The sequence below is a fragment of the Mastigoproctus giganteus genome, chromosome 2 (genome assembly GCF_048544385.1).
Source record: "Mastigoproctus giganteus isolate SK-2022 chromosome 2, ASM4854438v1, whole genome shotgun sequence".
NCBI lineage: Eukaryota > Metazoa > Arthropoda > Arachnida > Uropygi > Thelyphonidae > Mastigoproctus > Mastigoproctus giganteus.
In genome coordinates, this window is record NC_143576.1 from 107,376,203 (window position 1) to 107,400,621 (window position 24,419).

The 24,419-nt window shown below is 37.1% G+C and overlaps 1 protein-coding gene across 1 annotated transcript in view; it reads left to right on the plus strand.

Moving 5' to 3' along the window:
- LOC150089485 (mitochondrial adenyl nucleotide antiporter SCaMC-like) overlaps positions 1-24,419 on the plus strand; it is a 279,984-nt gene that overhangs the window by 198,327 nt on the left and 57,238 nt on the right. The gene's annotated exons all lie outside the window — the stretch shown is intronic.

The window sequence follows — 24,419 nt, forward strand, 5'->3', positions numbered from 1 at the left end:
TTAGAGTGCTTTTGATAAGTGAATAACGTTTAACCAGTTAGTGTAACTTCTGTTCCGGGTAAAATAATGGAGTCCCTGGTTAAAGATGTATTGCAGGATCATCTAGACAAGACTGCAGCAATAATTCAGACACAGCATGGATTTGTTAAGGGAAGGTCTTGTCTGACAAATTCGATAGAATATTATGATGTGGTTACAAAGTAACTAGATGCAAAAAATAATTTTGATATCATATATTTGGATTTCAGGAAAGCTTTTGACACTGTTGCGCATGGAAGACTACTGTACAAATTGGAGCAGAATGGTATTAATGGTAAGTTGCTACAATGGACAAAAGGATGGTTGAGTGGGAGAAGACAGAGGGTGGTAATTAATGGGTGCTGCTCTTAGTGGACTAATGTTATTAGTGGAGTCCCACAGGGTTCGGTGTTGGGCCCTCTGTTGTTTTGTATATTTATCAATGATATTGATGAAGGTATATCCGGCTTAGTGTCGAAGTTTGCAGATGATACAAAGGTTGGCAGGGTTGTTAATGACAGTAATGGCAGTGTGCTACTGCAACAGGATCTAGATAATTTGGGCAGATGGGCTAAGAAGTGGCAACTGAAGTTTAACCTTGACAAATGCAAAGTACTGCATATGGGTAGAAGTAACCCCAGAGAAACGTACCAACTGTGTGGAACTAAACTTAAGATGGTAGAAAATGAAAAAGACCTGGGAGTAATTGTGCAGTCAGATATGAAGTTTTCTGAACAATGCAGACAGGCTGCCAGGGCAGGTCATGGGGGTTTTGTCAATGATATATAAGAATTTTGCTAGCAGGGAAAAGGAGGTGATTATCCCTCTGTATAAGGCAAAGGTCAGGCCTTGCCTTGCGTACAGGTCTGGAGACCTCATTTTAGGAAGGATGTAGATTTGCTTGAGCGTGTACAGAGAAGGGCAACAAGATTGGTGAGGGGAATGAAGGGATCGTTTTACTAAGAGAGGCTTAAGTTCTGCAAATTGCAGTGGCTGGAGACTAGACACCTGCGCAGTGATCTAATTGAGGTGTATAAGTGATCAGTGATCTAATTGAGGTGTATAAGTGATCAGTGATCTAATTGAGGTGTTCAAATTACGAACCTAAGGGGGCATAAATTCAAATTAAGAAAAGACACATGTAGAATTGATGTGTGGAAATTTGCCTTTAGCCAGCGGGTGGTTAATTGCTGGAACAAACTTCCATCTGTCGTTGTGGAAGTTGATAGGTTAAATAAATTTAAGGAAGAACTGGATAGGCATTTGGGGAGGGAATGGTGTGATTTTTTTTTTTTTTTTTTTTTTTGGCCGATGCTGCATAAGCTCATACACTTGCTTTTTTGCATCACATGCCACTACTACTACATTATTTTTCAGTACCCGTCTTTCTCTCAACAGTTTCATTTAAAAACAGTTCCGTACTTGAAAACTTTAGGCCAGAACACAGAAAGGAAATTCACCTTTCTTTTCCTTTTACATATATTTTTTGTAGCACTAACCAACTAACACTTTAACTGCTTGGCCTCCTAGCAGCACTGCTCCTGCCTCTCCGTGGCAGGGCCGGACTCTTGGCAGAAAAGTCCTCCAGCCAAGGGCCAAAAGGAGTAAACATGGCAGGCACAGACTATGTTTCTGCTACTCAAATTAGCAGAAAATTAGACGAAATATGTTCAGGTACAGCTAAGTGACAAAAGACAGAGACTCTTCCTCTATTTGCACCGCTGTTCTTAATTATTCATTCCAAGAATGAACAATCAATAGGAAGTGTGTCACCATTTTGAAACCAAAAATCTCTCGAAAGCATAGCTAGTTTCCCTAAAACAGTCAGAAGATTAAAGTCAGGGGATCTGCTAGTGGAGATGACAAACCAATAACAAGCTGAACATCTAATGAAAGCAAAAATTTTGGAGATATTCCAATAACAGTTACTCCCCATTCCACTCTGAATACCTTGAGAGGAGTAATTACTGAATGGGACCTCCTCAACGTTCCCGAAGATGAAATCAAAGAAGAGCTGAAAGATCAAGGGGTTATACAAGTCAAAAGAATAACAATTAAAAGAGACGGAGAAATTATCCCAACGAGAAATATAATTCTGACCTTCAACACTCCAAAACCACCAAAAACTGTAAAAGCTGGATATCTAAACTGCCCACTGAGACCATACATACCAAATCCTGTCCTATGTTTTAAGTGTCAGAAGTATGGACACTCTCAAGCAGTATGCAGAAGTTTCGCTATCTGTGCAAAATGCGGGTCACGAGAACATACCCAACAAGAACGTACAGCACAAAATTCAAGATGTCCCAACTGCAGAGAAGAACATAATGCCTACTCGAAAGAATGTGAAGAGTGGAAGAGAGAAAAGAGAATACAGAAATATAAAGTGGAAAACAATGTAACATATCAAGAAGCTAAAAGAACTATAAAACCACAAAGAACAAATAGACCATCTTATGCACAAGTAACATAAACTTATAAAACAATAGAAACAGACAGAAGTAATAATCCCACCAAAAAAGTCCATGTCAGATTGGGCACGCTCACTGCTCATTGACCCAAAACAAAAAGCAGAACAGGCAGTAAATACGCCCATTACGATACCACCGACCAGAGAAACCAGCAAATCCACAAAACAAGACAGAACCACTGAAGTAAATGGGAATAAAATGGACAACATGGAAGTAGAAGAAAAGAATCAGACGGAAGAAACAATACTAGAAATTTTTGCAGAGGAAGAAGAGATGAATACTGGAAAGCCATACGTCCCTAAAAAAAAAAAAAGACAAAAATCAGAGAACCCTAAGCCAACAACCACAAGAAAACAAGCTGAAAATACTAACAAAACCAAATAATGAATGCATTTTTACATTGGAACTGTAGTGGATTCTGCAGCAATTTTGAAAATATCCACGATCTCCTATCGCAGTACAATCCGATTAATCTATGTTTGCAAGAAACATATCTTAAACCTCAGAATAAAATAACACTAAAACATTATAATATATACAGAAAGGACAGGATTACCAGCAGTGCAGCACATGATGGAGTAGCAATCTTAGTAAATTCCAGTATACCTACCCAACAGGTTCCCTTGCAGACCAATTTAGAGGTCACAGCATAATGCATTGCAGTAAACTTTCATGTAACGGTTGCCTCCATGTACCTGCCACCAAACCAAGATATAAGTTATACAAAACTTGAAGACCTGATAGTCCAACTACCCCCTCCCTTATGTATCATGGGAGATATGCATGGCCATCATCCTCTATGGGGAAACGTAAACATTGATAAAAGAGGTCAAATTCTAGAAAAACTAATAGATAAGCTGAACCTAACACTCTTAAATGACAGGACACCCACATATATACATCTGTCCACAGGAACTAGCACAGCAATAGACTTTTCTGTATGTGCTCCACCACTGTACCCTCTACTGGAGTGGGCAGCTCATAGTAATCCACTAGGTAGTGATCATTTTCCAGTAAAGATTACTTTAAACCAACTGACCTCTTGTCAACCGGAAAGAACTCCAAAGTGGAGATTAGAAAAGGCAAACTGGGCAAGATATAAGCAGCTGGCCATATTAGAAGAACAGCAAATCCATCAGGTGTCAATTGACATTGCGGTGAAATATGTGACTGATAAACTCCTCCAGGTTGCAAAACTAACAATACCAGAAACCTCTGCAAAGTTTCCCATGCATCCAAAGCTGTGGTGGAACGATGAATGTGCTCTAGCGAAATGAGAGAAATATCAAAGCATGGAATAATTTCCGAAGATACCCTACCACAACTAACCTGATTCAATTGAAAAAAGCAAGGGCAAATTTTAAACACGTTACTAAGATCAGTAAAAAAGAATCTTGGATTCGTTTTGCATCTACAATTACTAGAAAAACAGACAGCAGGAAGGTTTCGGACAAAATAAATAAAATAAACAACAAATACCAAAGAATTTCTCCTCCTTTTATAAAATGGAATGGAAAAGATATATCAAAACCTGAAGACATAGCCAATGCTCTTGGTAGGACATTTGAAAAAATGTCCTACTTCAGAGAACTTAATAAAGCCATTTCAGAGACGAGGCAAAGTGCAGCGGGTCCAAATGAAATAGTGTACATGATGGTACAACAATTAGATGAGAAATCATTGATATCGTTACTCTTGTTGTATAACAGGATATGTCTAGAAAATTCCTTTCCGAAGCAATGGCATCATGCAATAGTCTTAGCCTTTCCAAAACCAAATAAAGATCCCACAAATCCAAACCACTATCGCCCAATAGCCTTAACTAGCTGCCTTGGAAAAAATGGTAAATGCCCAATTAATGTGGTTTTTAGAAACCCATAGCTTATTAAATACAGCTCAATGTGGTTTCAGAAAGAACAGGTCCACTTTAGACTTAATGATTAAAGCAGAAAACAATATAAGAAATGCTTTCATAAGAAAACAACATCTAGTAATGATATGTTTTGATCTAGAAAAGGCATATGACACTGCATGGAGATATGGAATATTCAAAGACATTTATGATTTTGGAATGAGAGGACACCTTCCAATATATATCCGAAATTTTTTGCAACAACGAATCTTTCAAGTTAGGATGGTAACCATTCTATCGCAGGTCTTTATACAAGGAGTACCACAGGGATCAGTACTCAGTGCTACCCTGTTTGCCATAAAAATCAACAATAGCTAAACAAATACCGAGTACCGTAGATGCAGCACTTTATGTTAGTGATTTCAGCATTTCTTGTCACTCACAAAATATGCGAACAATAGAACGCCAACTGCAATCAACAATCAAAGTAATAGCAAGGACCCAAAACAATGGCTTCCGACTCTCTAAACAAAAGTTGGAATACACTTTTGTCAGAAAAGAAACTTAGACCCAGAACTAAAGCTAGGAGAACAACTAATCCCAATAACATCCAGCACAACTTTTCTTGAACTAACCCTTGATAAGAAACTGACCTTTTTAGATCATATCAAGCGCCTTAGAACAAACTGTCTAAAGAAATTGAATATCCTGAGAGTCATATCTGCAACGACGTGGGGAGCAGACAGGTACACTTTGTTACATCTGTATAGAACCTTGATAAGATCCAGACGCTATTACGGAGCACCAGTTTACAGCTCTGCAAGACCCAGTGCCTTAAAATGGTTAGATCCTATACACCATAATGCACTACGTACAGCCCTAGGAGCGTATCATACTTCTCCGGTCCAAAGTCTCTATGCTGAAGCCTAAGAACCACCACCCCCACCTCAGAAGACAGGTACTATTTTTATCTTATGCTGCTAAAATAAAGTGTATCCCAAATCATCCTGTATACAAAACATTATATGTGCCAATATGGGAAAATATGTACAGAATTCATCCAACAACAAACAAACCAGCAAATATACGTATCAAGGAGCTACTTCCAATTTGGTCTCTTGATTTCAAAAAAATAGCTGTTGTACAAAATGCACCAAGACCTCCTTGGGATACAATATCACCAGTCTGTGATACCTACTTCCATAACTGGGGAAGACATTCCCTACCAGGAAACAGCTTTCAACAACTACATGATGACTATCACGAGAAATGCCCACACTATACTCAAATATATACGGATGGATCGAAAACTGATACAAAAGTAGGCACGGCAGCAGTTTTCTCTGATACTACAATAACCCAAGTTCTCCCAACAGAATGTAACATCTTTACAGCTGAACTAGAGGCAGTGAAGTTAGCAATGGCCGAATATGGCACCAAAGGTTAACCCATAGTTTGATCTTCACGGACTCCCTCAGTGTAATACAAGCAATACAGTGCAACTCAATGAATTTCCATCTGACTTTGAGACAAATTCAAGTCACCCTAAACAAACTGATTAAAAGAAAACAAAATGTTACCTTTTGTTGGATTCCTGGACATACCAGAATTAAAGGAAATGAACAAGCTGACCATGCAGCAAAAACGGAAAGCGGAATTAAAGGAAATGAACAAGCTGACCATGCAGCAGAAACGGCAACAGGCATCATACCATCAACCACCGAAGTCCATTTACAGACTACAGATGTCGCGTCAAAGTGAATAGCAAGGAACAGTGGCAAAAAATATGGAACAAACAAAACCAATAATAAACTTTTTCATATTAAACCATTTTTAAAACCAGTGAAAGACAGGTCCGAAAAGAAGTAGTAACCCTTTCCAGGTTAAGGATAGGACACTCGCATCTTACTCATTCCTATCTATTTAGAGCCGAAGAACTGCCTCATTATAATCAATGCCATGTACAACAAACAGTTAAGCATTTACTAGTAGATTGTCTGGCTTTTATAAACCAAAGAAAAATAGCCTTTAAGTCCAAAACTAATATTGAAAATGCTTTTGTTTTGGAAAACATTTTAAGTGAAGAAAGTAATATACAAGAAATCTTTCATTACCTAAGATTAATAGGCTTATATAATCAGATATAAAAAAATTAATACAATTGAACTTCATCTCCAAGTAAAGTTGGGCATTAATGTGAACTACTATTGCAAGAGACCACACTTAAAAATTACAAAACCATGAGAGGTGCATTATGGCCACAGAAGCCGATGCACCAATAACTAACAAACAACAACAACTCTGCATTCCTTTCATCAGATCTATCCTTTATAAAATGAGGTTTATAAACCTATATATGTAATATTCCAGATGTGATCTAACCATTGCTTTATGTAGTGAGATAATTACAGCCTTGGCCCTGCAAAGTTCCTAAATGTCAACTGAACTCAATGAGCAGTTCAGAGAGACTTGGCATTGGTCATACAGTGCAAGAAAGTCAGAGGCTTTTGCTGCACCAGATTAAAAAAAAAATGAAATTTTAAATTCCATTGACCTCAAGTACTGATGGGCAGAGCCCAGGCTCCATATGCCAAGCATTAGTGATGAAGCAATTCCAAAGAATATTTAAACTCTTACAACAGATTGTTATTTCTGAGTTAGTTCTTTATATTTAAATTCTTTATTTCATACAAAGCCCCTCTAAGTGAAAAAGTGAAAATAAATGCTTTAGGAGCATTGCAAATAAATTTGATGAATTTGAAGTGCTGATTAAGTCATCAAATGCAGACATGGGAATAGCAGAGATGTGGTGTCACTCAGACATAAGTATTGCTGAATTTGAATATGGGGAGTACAATGTATACATGTAGGACAGACAGGAGAGGTGGAGGGATTATGCTCTGAGTTAAACAAAATTTAAAATAGGAGTATGTTATAGGCCTAATGATTGTGATGAGTATACCAAACAGCTGTACAGGGAAATAGAGGGCCAACAAATCAGAAAATCTTATAATGCATGATTTTATACAACTTTCCAGATGTTGACTAAAACTTGTGGTTTGGTCACTCGCACACTAGCAACACTTATATGGATTTCTTGGATGACTGTTTTCTACAGCAGCATTTAGAGAGGCAACAAGAGGAAGCAGTGTGCTTGATCTGGTTATCAGCAGCGATGTCTTCATTCATTAAAAATTAGCAGGTAAAAAACCACTAGGTGGAAGTGATCACAGTGTACTAATGTGGTATTCAATTTAAGACAATTATTGTCAAGGGTAAATGGAAAGGCTTTCGTAAGAGTGACTAAGACTCTCAGACAGTTTTTAAATTGTGTGCAGTGGGACCAACTGATGGTGTTACCAACAGCAAATTCTAAATGGGGAAGTATTCAGGGAAGTAATCAGAAGAAGCTGCTAGTCTTTTCATACTACCAAAGAAATATCGTTCAAGTCTTAAGCTTAATATATGTCAGATGAACTATTGAAGAAAAAAAAAGTGCATGGGATGAATATAAATTATCAGGTGATGCAAAAGCCTATGGTAGATATATTGTTATTTGGGTTTTTTTTAGGAGCATTAGTATCTAAGGCCATATTGCTCCGGGGATATGCGGTGGTCATTCCCCTGACCTTTCCGCATCCTCCGTATATGGTAGTCACGGGCTCGAACCCTGGTCTAATTAAGAAGCGTGTGCTATGCACTGTTGCTCCTGCCCACCTGGCTACGGAGGTGAAAGGTAGATATATAAATTAGTCTGTAATCAAGTCTTTGGCAAAGAAAAACAGCAAAAACTTCTATTCTAGAAGGAGTTGAATCACATTGGGCCAATTGATGTCTATGGGTTAAATGTTGATGACCCTGCACAGGTTGCAGACAAATTGAATAGGTATTTTGCATCTACATTCACACATGAGGAATTCTTTTGGGAAGGAATTTTGGGAAACCCATCCACTCGCTTCAAATGTTTGTAAGTTCTGCCTTGAATCTATTTAAGCTATCAACTTCTACAACAGATCAAAGTTTGTTCCAGCAATCAACAACCCACTGACTAAAGGCAAACTTCCGCACATCTATCCTACAACCGTCTTTCCTCAATTTGAATTTATGCCCTCTCGGGTGATTATTCTGAGCAAGAGGAAGAATCCCATCAGCATTGGGCATGCTCAAACCATTCAAGGCTTTATACACCTCAATCAGATCACCTCGCTGGTGCCTAGTCTCCAGACACTGTAATTTGCAGAACTTAAGCCTTTCTTCGTAAGAGCACTCCTTTGTTCCATTCACTAATCTTGTTGCCCTTCTGTGTACTCGTTCCAGCAGCTCTACATCCTTCTTCAAATGAGGCCTCCAGACCTGTATACAGTACTCTAGGGGGTGGCCTGACCACTGCCTTATACAAGGGAATAATCACCTCCTTATCCCTGCTAGAAAAATTCCTATATATCATTGACAATACACCATGAGCTACTCTTGCAGCCTGTCTGAACTGCTCAGAGAACTTCATATCTGCCTGCACAACCACTCCCAGGCCCTTTCATTCTCTACCACTGTCAGTGTAGTACCACAGAGTTGATACGTTGCTCTGGGGGTTGCTGTTTCCCATATATAGTACTTTACATTTGTCAATGTTAAACTTCATTTGCTTCCTCTCAGCCCATCTGCTCAACCTTTCCAGATCCTGTTGCAGCAGCATAGTGTCAGTAGTGTCCTTGACAACCCTGCCAACCTTCGTATCGTCTGCAAACTTGGACATTAAACTTGATATACCATCATCAATATCATTTATAAATACAGAAAACAATAATGGACCCAATACTGAACCCCGAGGGACTCCACTAATAACATTAGTCCACGATGAGCAGTGTCCATTGATTACCACTCTCTGTCTTCTCCCCCACAACCACCCCTTTATCCCTAGCAGCAATTTGCCTCCAGTGCCAACTGCTCCAATTTGTGCAGCAGTCTTCTATGTGCAACAGTATCAAAAGCCTTTCTAAGATCCAAGTGTATAATATCAAAGTTATTCCCTGCATCCAGTTCTTTTGTGACTGCATCATAGTATCCAATCAAATTGGTCAGGCAAGACTTCCCCTTAACAAAACCATGCTGTGTCCGAGCTATAACTGAAGTCTTGTCTAGATGATCCTGCAGTGCTTCTTTAACCAGTGCCTCCATTAATTTTCCGGGAACACAAGTTAAACTCACAGGTTTATAATTACTTGTGTCAGCCTTTGATCCTCCTTTGTGAATTGGGGCCACATTTGCACATCTCCAGTCCATGGGTACCTCCCCTGAGTCCAAGGAAACTCTCATAATTATGGCTATGGGTTTGCTTACTCCCTTTGCTGCCTCCTTTAATATAACTGGATAGATCCCATCCAACCCAGGTGCCTTTCTTGTGTTTATCTTCAACAATTTCTCCTCCACTTTACTCTTAGTTATTACAAGATTCTCTAGCTTATTGCCAGAGTTGAATACACCTTTGGCATTCCACTTGCTGAATGACTCCTCATGTGTGAATGTTGATGCAAAATATTCATTTAGTTTGTTAGCTTCCTGAGCAGGATCATCAACAGTTGACCCATCGATATCAAGTGGACCAATCTGATTCATCTCCTTCCTTCTAGAGCAGGCCTTCTTAAACTATGGGTCGCGACCCCATTTGGGGTCGCGTAGCAAAATTCTGGGGTCGCGAGAGATTTTAATGTCAAATATTTAAATACATGATTTTATAACATCTAGATGTGTATTTGTGCAGAGTCACACTCACACACCTGCACACAAACAAAGGGAGGAATGCGTGCGCACACGTGCAGCGAGACTATGATTCAATAACACTGACTGTAATGTGAACTAGTGTAGTATTGACGCTCTTCTAGTGTAGTCAATTGTCAGTGTTCCGCCGTAACGAGATTTTAGTTTTTTTTATTTATTCGGTAATTAATAAATCAATTATTATATGCAATATGTTATTTTTATATATTTATTGTATTTTAGGATCAAAATAATTTTTGGCCATGGATAAATGGCTGAACTTAAATAAGAATAGCAATGACGCAGATAATAATGCTACAAACTCTTCTCAGGCAGGACAAAATATTGAAAAACAGGCATCTTATGTGCGAAAAAGAAAATATGATGAGTCTTTTCTTCAATTTGGCTTTACATTTCAAAATTGTAAGGGTAATGAACAACCTCTTTGTTTGATCTGCAATGAATTATTGGCTCCGGAGAGTATGAAACTATCAAAATTAAAAAGACATCTTGAATCAAAGCATGTTTCGTATGTCAATAAACCAAAAGAATATTTTGAAAAACTGTATAAATCTTTAAATAAAGAAAAAAAATCCTTTGAAAAATTTATAACCGTTAGTGAAAAATGTTTACTAGCGTCATATGAAGTTTCATACTGTATTGCTAAAAATAAAAAGCCATTCACCATTGGAGAAGATCTTGTATTACCTGCTGCTATTAAAATGGTAGAAATACTACATGGAAGTAAATATGGCGATGATATTCGAAAAATTCCTTTGTCGAACGACACTCTCTCAAATAGAATTTCTGATATTAACAAGGACCAATTAGTGCAACTTATTACAAGAATTAAAGAAAGCCCAAAATTTTCAATTCAGTTGGACGAAACAACTGATATTACTAAATTGGCTCAGTTGTTAGTATATGTCAGGTACGTTTATAAAGAAAGCGTGGAGGAAGAATTGTTATTTTGTCGTCCTATGGAAGACCATACTACAGGGAAAGACATATATTGTAAAGTTGACGAATTTTTAAAAACTGAAGGTTTAGAATGGAAAAATTGCTGTGGAATATGCACAGATGGTGCAAGAGCGATGACCGGCAAAAATTTTGGTTTTAAATCATTTTTTCAAGCTGCTCATTATGATCATATAACTTTTACTCACTGCCTTATTCACCGAGAGGCCCTTGCAGCAAAAAAATTAGCACCAGAATTGAACGATGTGCTTCAGGATGCTGTTAAGATTATAAATTTTATTAAGAGCCATGCCCTTAACAGCCGCTTATTTTCAAATCTCTGTAAGGATACAGATTCCAACTACACAACTTTATTGTTACATGCAGAAGTAAGATGGTTGTCAAGAGGTCAAAGTTTAAGAAGATTATTGCTATTAAAGGACGAGATCGAAATATTTTTAACCGAACGAAAATGTGAACTTGCTCCTTTTTTTCAAAATGACTTATGGCTATCCAAGCTGTGTTATTTGTCAGATATTTTTGTGAAATTAAACGATCTCAACTTGTCTCTCCAAGGAAAAAATTGCGATATATTTACTTCGAATGATAAAATTGAAAGTTTTATCAAAAAGATCAACATTTGGAAAAGTAGGGTAGAAAAAAATTCATTAGAAATGTTTTCCAGTGTCAACAATTTTATAATCGAGAAAATTCATTGTAAAACTTTTATTGCAAAAATTATTGTAGATCACTTAAAAGCGCTAGAAACACAGTTCCGTACATATTTTATATTAAATATTGATTTTCAAAAAATAGTTTGGATTCAAAAGCCGTTTTGGATTGGCTTAAGTGAGATTGATCACCTGCCACTTAAAGCTCAAGAGGAATTTGCTGAGCTTTCGAGTGACTCAAACTTAAAACTACAATTTCAAAAAAAGTCCTTGACTGAATTCTGGATCGGAACTAGAACTGAATTTCCCACAATCGCTGATATGGCGTTAAATGTACTTCTGCCATTCAACACCACATATTTATGTGAAGTTACTTTCTCAGCTTTAATACATATTAAATCCCAGTATCGTTCAGCGCTAAAAAATGTTGAAGAGGTCTTACGTCCAGCAGTGTCAAACATTCCACCAAGATTTAATTTGTTATGCAATAAAAAACAGGCACATCCATCTCATTAAATTTTTTACTTTAATTTTAATTTAATACTTACCACTCAACGACTGCGTTCGAATATATTCAAGCGAACTAAGACGGTCAGAATCCCCTTTTATTTATGTTATTGCAAAAAATGCAATTTTGATGAAAAATAGGGCATATAATTTTTGTAACTATAATAAATACAATTTTACAATTTTTTGTGCAATTTTTAATTTTAGATTTTTGTATGTTTCAAAACGAATTCTAAAACATATATATTTTTATATGTATATTGTTACCTAATAAATAAATCATCAAAAAATATTAATTTATCTTTCTTTTATATTTATATGGGGTCGCCAAGGAACTCTCAATCATAAATGGGGTCGTGAATGAAAAAAGTTTAAGAAGCCCTGTTCTAGAGTTTACATAAGTAAAGAACTCTTTGCTGTTTTTCTTTGCATCCTTTGCCAAAGATTTCTCGTAATCTGCCTTTGCCTGCCTAACCTCCTTTCTAACTTGGTTACAGACCAGCTTATATCTATCAAAGGCTACTGTGTCACATATTAATTTATATGTATCCCATGCATTTTTTTTCTCTGTCATATGTCTTATTAGTTCATCTGACATCCATTTAGGCCTAAGTCTTGAACAATATTTCTTTTTTGGTATGAAAAGCCTAGTAGCTTCCAAGATTAATTCTTTGAATGCTTCCCATTTTGAATTTGCTGTTGGTAACATCATCAGTTGGTTCCACCATATAGAATTTAAATACTGTCTCAGACCACCGTAGTTACCTTTATGAAAGTAAAAACCCTCCCTTTACCCTTGATGGTAGTTACATCTTTGAGTAAATCCCACTTCAGCACACTGTGATCACTGCCACCTAGTGTTTCATTTATCTGCAGATTCTTAATGCATGAAGAATCACTGCTGATAATCAAATCAAGAGTATTACTCCCTCTAGTTGCCTCCCAAACATGCTGATGTAGAAAACAATCATCCAATAAATCCACAAAAGCCCTGCTAGTATGTGAGTGACCAGCCCCCAAATTCCAGTCAATATCCGGGAAATTAAAATCCCCCATTATAAGACACTCTAATTTACTGGCCCACTCTATTTCTCTGCACAGTTGCTCATTATACTCATCAGATTCATTAGGCCTGTAACAGAGACCTACTCTCATTTTTCCTTTCCCAGTGCTTATGTCACACCAAACAGACTCAACATTGTATTGTCCACCCACATCAATTGGATTCACTTCCTTAGATTTTATGTATTTCTTAACTAACAGCATAACTCCTCCTCCCTTCCTGTCCTGTCTATCCTTTCTGTACACATTCTACTCCCCAAATTCCAGTTCTGCACTTCTTATGTCTATGTGACACCATGTCTCTGATATCCCAACAATATCTGCCTTTGATGTCTTGACTAGCACTTCAAGCTCATCGAATTTATTAACTATACTCCTAGCATTGGTGTACATGCAAGTATATATGCACCTGTTTCTACTCTTTGTTACCCTAACACAGCCCATGTATTTACTTGTTCCACTATGACTCCCAGCAGTCCTGGAAATTCCATTGCCTTGCTTTCCAGGCTGCTGCTCAATTGCATTTCAATAGAAGTAGTGCAAGAATCACTTTTACCTCTTCCAGCGCCTACTGCTAATCTATTAGTCCGCGTATTCCCCCAAGCTAGCAGTTTTCTGACCAACCTAACTCTGCCTCGATAGCATCAGCAAATATCCTTGCACCCTTTCTTTTTTATTAAGGGTATTCCGGCCCTGTAGATGCAGTCTCTCCTGTTAACAAGCACACACCAGGCTGAGAAAAATTCTACCACTTGTGCCTTGTACAATCTCTCCAGGGCCGAATTGATCGACAAGGCTCTCATCATATACTTCCTGCTATCGTGTCTGGGCAGAATTGCAGATTCTTTGAAATTAATCACTGCTTTTTTTCAGCATTGTCTTGTATTTGTTAAGTAATTCTGCCGGTCTCCTACTCTTAATATCATTAGTGGCAACGTGTACAACAATATCACCCTTTGTACCCTTAAAGGATGATATCTGCCCTACAACGTCATCAACCTTTGCCCCTGGCAGACATAACTGGTTCTGTTCCATCTATCCTTTTTTGCACAATATGTTCCCCGTTTCCTTGACAATAGTCACCTACAACAGCTAGTTCCTTTGGGACCAGTGCATTCTGCCTTGGGGGTTGCCGCTGTGTTGCGTGACGTTCAAGTGCAAGCACTGGCATTGATGTGGGCTGCTGAGAGCTTGATGGGCTCCTTAATTTAAATCCTTCGAGGGCATCCACCCTGTCCTTCAAGCTCTCATATAAGCCCATAACAATGCCGAGTTGGCGCCTAATTTCCTCGCACTCCTTACATCGTGCATACACAAAGACATTCCCCTTGGCAATATCATGTCACGTTCCTGATTGCTCCACAAACATCAAACAAGCAGTGCATTTCAATAGACTGCGATTCAGAGGACAATCCCCCCTTCAATTTTCCCCTGAACCACAGCACTTCCACTAGTTTGAGCCTTTTGCTTTGCTGCTCTGATCTGTGTCATGATTTCTGTTCAAGTTCAATAAAATTCCAATACAAAATATAACCCAAAACCTATACCTAATGCCAGTTATAGCACTATATATATATGTATTTCGGTATCGAATATTATCTCCGAGTTGCATTATATGACTTTCTTATCCCCTGTCAACTTATATGTGTTAATTTATGATGTTACGTTTGTAATAACTAGGTCAGTATATTTATTTAGTCAAAGTAAAATTCAATTGACAATGAAATTTAATAACATTAATAAATTTTACTGATTAATTGATGCTGCTATACTCGCTATCTAGTTTTCCCTTAAACCTTACGCTAGCACACGTATCGTATAACAATGGTGGCAACTTACGAATGGTTAATCTATGGACATGAGGTATTATTTACTTTCTAAATCGCGCTATCTAAATTCAAAATAAACCACGGAGCTTGTCTAGGTCTATAAGCTACTTTTCCTTATTAACAATTAAGTCAATAAAGCGGCTAAGTATAATTAAAAACTTTTCATTCGTGGGAGCTGCAAAACCTGTCCACACATGGATTTTATACCAATCAGTACAATCAGAACTGGTGATCTGCAAATGTGTCCCAGTTCCCAAAGGGGGATCAAAGGTGTGAGACGAGTAATTACAGACCTGTTACTTTAATTTCTGTTCCAGGGAAAATAATGGAGTCACTGGTTAAAAAAGTGCTGCAGGATCATCTGGACAAGACTGCAGTTATAGTTCAGACACAGCATGGATTTGTTACGGGTAAGTCTTGTCTGAAAAATTTCTTTGGATACTATGATGTGGTCACAAAGGAACTGGATGCAAAAAATAATTTTGATATCGATACTTGGATTTTAGGAAAGCTTTTGATACTGTTGCACATGGAAGATTACTGTACAAATTGGAGCAGTATACCATGAAGGGCAAGTTATGCAATGGATAAAAGGATGGTTGAATGGGAGAAGACAGAGTGATAATTAATGGACACTGCTCTTCATGGACGAATGTTATTAGTAGAGTTTCCCAGGGTTGGTGTTGGGCCCAGTGTTGTTTTCTGTATTTATCAATGATATTGATGAAGGTGCCAGGTGGAAAGGAGCCGCAGTGCTTAGCACACGCTTGTTGATTAGACCGGGGTTCGAGCCCGTCACCACCAAATACGGAGGATGAGGAAAGGTCAGGGAATGACTACGCATATCCCAGAGCAATATGGCCTTAGTTGCTAATGCTCCTAAAAACCAAATAACAAACAACAACATTGATGAAGGTATATCGGGGTTAATGTCTAAGTTTGCAGAGAATACAAGGTTGGCAGGTATTTTAATGACAGAATGATAGAAAACTACTGCAACAGGACCTAGAAAAGTTATGGCTTGGGGGTTGCTGCTGTGTTGCCTGATATGCAAGCTCTGGCATTTGGGTGAACAGCTGAGAGCTTGATGGGACTCCCAACTTAATTTTTTCAATGGCATCTATCCTGTTCTTCAAGCTCTCATAAATGCCCATGAGAATGCAGAGTTGATGCCTAATATCCTCCACTTTTTTTTTTACATTGAGCACTCACAAAGACATCCCCCTTGTGTGTATTTTGTCCCATTCCAGATAGGTATGCAAACATCAAAGTTGTGCACTTTGTGAGGCTGTTATTTGGAGGGCAATTGCACCCCTCCCCTTAGTTCTCTCCCAAGCCACAACACTCCTGCTTCTTTGAGCCCTCTGCTTTGCTGCTCTGGTCTGAGGCATGATTTCTGTTTAATTTAAATGAGAATACTACACTAAAGTAATATACTTTAATGCAATAATAACACTTTACACTGGTGATGCAGCGATAATACATATTACGATATCAAGTTTACTTTATTAAGTATGTATTACAATGTTAAGTTTATGTTTATATGTTTTATGTTATCAAGTTTAAACTATACTATTATGCTTGTAAAGTATAAGTTAATTATAATAGCTAATAAAATTATCTTAAACTGCCTACACGAACCTAAATGATTTGAACTTTCGAGATACCTGTTTACCACAATTAGAATTAGATACTAGAATTCCCCTACACGCAATACAGTACGAAGTTACACGATACAGACAATATTTGTACCAAATCATCGATACAAAGGTTCTACATATATTAGCATTAGTAGAGGCATATGATGCAAGAAAGCAAGCTTATGCAGCATCAGCCAAAAAAAAAAAAAAAAAACTGCTCCCATTTCACTCCTCTGTTCGTTCCAAATTAAGTAGCAACTTTCAAAATCTCTTGCTAAATTTAAAAATGAAGTAATAAACATGACCAGGACTATAAAGCTTTTCATAAAGTACATTTTAATGTGCTAATTAAGTCAATGAAACGTTAAAATATTTCAAAACTTATCCGTAGCTCAAAATTCTTCAATTATTGCTCTATAAAATCCTCCCATACTGTCTTCTTTTTTTTTCTTTTTTTTTTTTTCTTTTTTTTTTTTTTTTTTTTTTTCTTTTTTTTTTTTCTTTTTTTTTGCTTTTTTGGATCTGTTAAACTAGAAACTTCCTCATTCATCCTCCTTGTGCTTTAATGTTATACAGTGTATACCATTAAATTTTCTTAATAATGGCACTCTATTGCTAAAATTAACTACACACCTCCATGTTCGTCATGTATCAACCCACCTTTGGCCTTAATTAACCTGTGTTTATTCTCCAAACCAATTTGTGATAATAGGAAGGTGGTCTTTTTGACCATTCCTCCTTCAACATAGTGGTTAATAATGGAAGTGTTTGGTGGGATTAAGGTCAAGGTTGGGCAGGCCAGTGAAAGATTTTACATGTCTTAAAACCAAATCACAGTTGGCTGTGCAGTATGACATGATGCATTGCCATGCTGAAACTTAAAAGGGTCCCTCCCATACTGCAACTAGAGTGTAGGAAGATGGAAACTATTCAGAACATCAGTGTACCATGTGCCATTCTGTGCTCCATGAATGACTATCAGGTCCAAGTAGTGGTGAGCTATAGTGGGCTCGTGAGAGCCCATTGTTATTTTTTTTGAAAATTTGCGAGCCCTTTGTTGAGACGATCATTTATTTTACAAATGAAATCCTGAATGCAATTATTGAGTATCCAGAGCCGAAACTACGGTGGGGCAAGAGGGATCTCATTCCCAGCATTTTCGTGGTGCAATCGATCGGTTATGTATTTTAAAATTGCTTCATTTTTGATTTAATTAGTCGGACCTCTGTTTAACGAACTTCTTTATGCTGAATTTTTTTTATTCCACCTTGGTAATTACATTTAAAATAGTTTCCGTTGAACGAAGAAAATTTCCATGTAAAGAATGGATTAGGAGAGACAACTGTGTATGCATTGTTCTGACCTTTGGCGTTTAGGCAATTTAGATAATTACAAAGTGCAAATTAAAGGTGAAAGTGATTACTGTTTCACAATGTTAGTGGTGTCCATAAAATCTATGCAGTCACATACCGAGAAGTCGCGCTAGTCAATATGCTTTCCATAGCCAGTCAGAGGATTAAGAAGATTCTCGACACGGATTATAGCCTCTGGTCAACGTGTGTTGTAGTTCCCCTTTACTCCAACAAACGGGCATATTTTTTTTCGGAGAAGTGAGTGATCCACACCTTCCAGTAAATTTCACCTGTCTATGTTTACATGGTCACAGTAGCTGAATATCCATGTGATTCCGACGTTTTGCACAATATTCAAAGAACTAGTAAGAGTAGCAACGTAGAGGGGGGAGATTGGGGCAACTAAGATATATAAACTTTACGAAGATGAATTGTTGGCAGATTTTGAAACTTTGTCTAGCCTTTCACTGTGTAGAAAATGTTCTAAAATATAATGACATACAGGCCATTATTTTAGAACATTTTCTTTTACATTTTATTTTAGAACATATTTAAAAAAAACAAAAAAAAGACTATCACCAGTCTTCAAAAAACTAGCGCAAATTAAGGATGATTGCTAAAGAACTTGATGTGGAAACTCTAAAGATCGGTCGTTTGTTCGGGCCACGATGAGCAGCTTTTAGCTTGCGGACGGCAATTGTGGGTTGGAGGAATCATTCTGCTTTGTACAAACGTTTTGAATCAGAAGTTAAATATTCCGGATTATTAAATCGACTTTTAAATTTGGAATTTCTTAACAATTTTGCAGTAATGATCGACATCCTGCAGGAGCTCTCTTACCTTTCAGAGGCTTTACAGAATCACAGTGGTAAAAGCATATAAATTAATTTTTCGAACTATCGGTGATATTGCTAATTTTAAAAATTCTGAAGGAAATTCAGATCAGTGAAGCTGAAATTGAGAGCATGTTGAAGTGGAAAGAATTTGAAGGAATCAAAATCGAAAGTAAAAAAATTATCTCGTGACAAGTTATTAAATGCATTGTGTTATCCTTAAAGGATAAGTTATTAATGCAACAGGGCAATTTTAAATTAAATAAAGAAAATAATGATACCATTGAATGAAATTTTAAACATATACTACCCGAAATCGTGGAATGAATCTTCATCTCGGTGGCAAGAGGGTGAAATCCTAATAAAATATGAAATAAAAATTAATGATTTTAGAGATTTTGTCAAAGAAAGTTTATCTTTAAAATCGAGTGAAATTACCTTTTCAATTAAGAAAGCCAGAAAATATCTTTGAAACCATTGTGATTCGCAGTGCTGAAGCTGAGTGAGCTTTCAGCATAATGAATAATATTGTGACAATTAAACACGTTGCAGATTATGATGACCATACATCTAAATGGAAAACCATTACTTCAATTTGATCTCGATTGTAACGTCAAATCATTCCTCTGTAATCATCGCTCAGCTATTGAGCAAAGCAGAAGATCGACAACAAATATTAATAAAGAAGTAAATTGGCAATTTTTAGAATAAATTTTTCTCGAATATTTGTGAAATATTTTTTCATGTAATCTATGATTTTTGTGTACTTCTTCTAGTGTTTGTTTTTTATGTAATATTTGTTTTTATATTGTAGAATGTTTTGTGATAGTTTTTGTTATTTGTGATATGGGAAATATTTCATGTTATTTTTTATTCTCAATATTAAAATTTTATCATGAAAAAAATGTATTCATCAGTGGCGTAGCTACCATGTAGGCGGGCAAGGCAATTGCCTCCGGGCCCGGGCACTTTAGGGGCCCAGCATCTTTGTCTATCTCCTGTTTTTCCAATTTTCATTAATTAAGTAGGGACCCGAACGTGTTCTTTGCCTCCAGGCCCGAAAAAGGGTAACTATGCTACTGGTTTCCATTATATTTCCCTAGTTGTTAAAAAAAAAAAAAAAAAAAAATACGAATAAAAAAGTTGCGAATGTGTCGAGCACGCGCAGTAGATGGTTTATGCGAAACATCTTTCGTGTTTCTTTTGGGTATTTTGATTTGTATATATCGATTATGAAATAAAAAGAGCTTTCTTATTGTAAATATTTTATTGATCATTCACAGATTTTCATAATTTCTGGAAGACAAGATACAATGGATTTATGATAACTAAAGTAAGAGATGTATACTTGCGAGTGCAACATATGTATCAAAATAGCTCTGTAAAATAGCACCAATTGATGTACCGATCTTGTAGTTCAAGCGACATACGCAGCTGTTAGGAACACCTAACAATGGAATGTAACGAAAATGCGAGATGAAAAAAGAAATTGACAAATATTTGTATTGTTGCAATCATGCTTATTGCAGTAGTAACTTCAGGAAGCATGATTGCGACGTCATAGTATTCAAAAATTCTAAAAAGTTAGAACTCCAGACACTGTCGTATCCAGTTATCATCGTAAGGCGAAGCATGACGACCAGGTTTTTAAATTTTTTTTTTTTTTTAGATAGACCAAGAAAAGTTTTACACATTCACTTATACGGATGGTTAAGGGGGTAATAAGTTGCATCTGTCCACCCCCCTAAATCCGCCCCTGACTGGAGATATCATACCAGTCACAAAAAATGCGTCACGCACTCTAATCACACTATTAGTAGTGCGAGCATGGGAAGCGTAGTGGAAGCAGCGGATGACGTCATTTCCGTGACCGATCAAATTTACTCAGTAGAAAGTCGGAAAAACTGCGAGCCCATTGTTAAAATATTCACAGCTCACCACTGGGTCCAAGCCCAACACCAGAGAGTAACAGAATCCCCACAAAATTTCACTTTTAAAAATCCTTTGGTCTCCTTCCATCAATTTCGGCAGCCTGCTGTAATATTTCCAGGCCTAATAGCACCCTAACCTTTCCATTTGGAGGTCAACAATGGCTAACCTTGGGTGCTGTAGTTTTGTTGCAATGGCATATCAGAGTGATTGGTAATATGGCATCCTGTGATGACTTTCCATTGGAAGCTTAATACCTCAATCCCACTTATGGTATTTGTTGATTTTCTTTTCTTATTTATAATGAATGCAGTTGTTTTTATATGTGAATGTCAGTTAATTTTTTCTAAATCCCAGAAGATGGCTGGATTTTTTTTTTTCCCTCCGTTATAATATATATGCATCCATTACAGTGACTTCTTCCCTGAAATTATAACTCGTGCATTTACCTTTTACTTTAGACATTGCTTGTCATTTTCCATCTTAGACTTCATGAATACTCCCCACTATTATCAACCCTTTTTTGTGACTCATGATGACCAGGTCCATAATATGCTTGCCCCCTAGTACTTTTGCTTGTATAGATAAGGCATCAAGTTGATTTTAAAATTTTGTCTTCCATACAGAATTTCCTTTGTAGTTACTCTAGTTAATGATGAGCAGATTGAAATCCCTCTCCATATAGAGGCTGCAATCATACTTGTGGCAATCTGGTCTGGAGAATTCCTCACTCTCATTTTTCCATTGCTTCCGTACAACATATGCTCAATGCTTGGCATGAATTAATTTTGAATCTTGGATTGCTCTTATTACATACAGGTTACTTATTACATACTTACTGGAGATATAACATTACCTCCAAACCATTTTTCACATCTCATCTCCCCTGTTTGTTCTGCCTAAATACATTATACATATTGTATTACAATTGTGCATCCTCTATTTCTGGGTGACACTGCATTTCCATTAGCCCTATTATGTCAGCATTGATATAATAGGGCTAGTAATCTGGTATTGCTGTAGTCAAGATTACTGGGTGATATTGTGCAGGCTAAGTGTTCTTGTTTAGTAACCCAACACATTCCTTAAAAGTTAAGTTAATTGCACTAACATTACCTCCAGTTCATTTAAAGTCTTGCCCCTTCTAACATTTTCCCCGAATTCCTAAGGCCTCCTCAGTGACACTGGCAGAGACTTCCTTCACCATTGTTCAATTGTATTTAATGTGGATCATGCTAATAAAAATCTCTCCCCATCCCCTCCAAAAAGCCTTGAAGAGTCCCTCCCCATCCCCTCCTATCATGCCTGAGCTGAACTATCCTCCATAACAGTATAGTGGTTTTGTCACTTGTTTGGAGAGGCCTGGGTTTAATCCCCATCTATAACTGGGCACATACTTTGACCTAATGCATAGCATTTCTTTTGACTTATCTCTATATGTGTTCACCACATTATAGGGATGAGCTTAAAAAAAGAATGTGCAGTTAATGGTTGGTTCTCACATGACTAATAATGCTCTTTATCCTCCCAACAACCTGTTGGTAATATCAGTTTTAGCTCTCAGCAGGCATACACTGCTTGTAGTTCCCTTATCTTTATGAAAAAAGTTGCCTGTTTTCCTGACAGAAAAATTACGTAATATCTTCATCTGATGATTTCTTAATATGGTATCTCATGATCTAAGTCATAAATATGGTATGAAATCTGTAAAAATTAGAACAAATATTTATAGACTTTTCTTTAAAATGATGCATGTCCCATTGTAGATAGTTCATAAATAGTAATTTAATTCTGCAAAAGAAAATGATGCTGCAAGTTGAAAAATCAAATTTTATGTTTATTACTTTGGAAGCACAATTTTCTTCTGGGGTCAAAAATGAGAATAGTTTTCCTAATGAGTAGAAACGAAGTTTACCGTATTTCTGTAAGTCAAACAATTTTTAAAATAGAATGGGGGACAGATGGGCAGAAGGATACTTTAAGAATTATGTATAGGATAGGATTATTATGTAGTTTTGTATATCAGTTTCAGTAAAACTGAAAAAAATTTAAATTACTTTTACAGTAATTTAAATTTGTCTCAGTGTTCATATTACTAATAAAAACTAAAAGTTTTTTGGAAATGTTTTTTCCTTTTAAAAATGTGACATAAAGGGGCACCAAATACTTGCTGAACTAGGTGGCCAAGGAGTCAGGAATGGCCCTGGGCATATCTATTGCCAAGGTTGTGGAAGAGTCTAACACAAGAGGGGAAGATTCTATTCTTTTGTTCCATGTGAAATTGCTGTATGTGACTGCATGTGCACAAGTTCCCATTATAAAATGATGTTCTGTTAAATGCCAGGGTAACACAAATTTCATTAATTGGCAGTGCATTATTTTCAAATTTGAAATTTTTGTGCACAACTTTCCAGTACTTCTTAGTATTATTAAGATAAACAGATGAAGCAGCAGAAGTTTGCAGTATCAAATTTGTCATTGTCAGTGTGTGTGTGTGTGTGATATCCAGCCAATGGTTGGCTGTAGAAAGAAATTTGAAATAAATTATCTGACCTCCTGTCTGGCATTATAGCCATTGTCCAAAGCAGTGAAAAGGTATGTTTGGCCAGCTTTAAAAAAAAAAAAAAAAACATGCACACTCTTCACATTTCTCTTTCTGATGAAACTTTGCAAATGCTTTTTTTTTTAGACACGAAGGTCACTGTTAATTTTTATAAACAAAACTTTTATTCATCACTTCTGAAGGGAGGACAAATTCTGTAACAGTATCTTTCTTCCTTCCTTCCTTCCTTCCTTGAAGCAGTGATAATCAGTTGCTAGTTTCTGGACAATCCTGGATATAGCATTAGCAATGAAGGCACTTGATGCAAGAAAGCAAGCTTATATAGCATCAACCAAAAAAAAAAACACACCCTTATTTCACCCATCCACTCGCTCCAAATGTTTGTCAAGTTCTGCCTTGAATCTATTAAAGCTGTCAACTTCTACAACAACAGATGGAAGTTTGTTCCAGCAATCAACCACCCGCTGGCTAAAGGCAAACTTCTGCACATCTATCCTACAACTGTCTTTCCTCAATTTGAATTTATGCCCTCTCAGGTGATTATTCTGAGCAAGAGGAAGAATCCCATCAGCACTGAGCATGCTTAAACCATTCAAGGCTTTATACACCTCAATCAGATCACCTCACAGGTGCCTAGTCTCTGAAATTCCTGTATATCATTGACAAGACACCATGAGCTACTCTTGCAGACCATCTGCACTGCTCAGAAAACTTCATAATCTGCCTGCACAATTACCCCCAGGTCCTTTTCATTCTCTACCACTGTCAGTGTGGTATCACAGAGTTGATACATTACTCTGGGATTACTGCTTCCCATATGTAGTACTTTACATTTGTCAATGTTAAACTTCATTTGCCACCTCTCAGCCCATCTGCTCAACTTTTCTAGATCCTTTTGCAGCAGTGTACTGTCCATTAGTGTCATTAACAACCCTGCCAACCTTCGTATCGTCTGCAGACTTGGACATTAAGCCTGATATA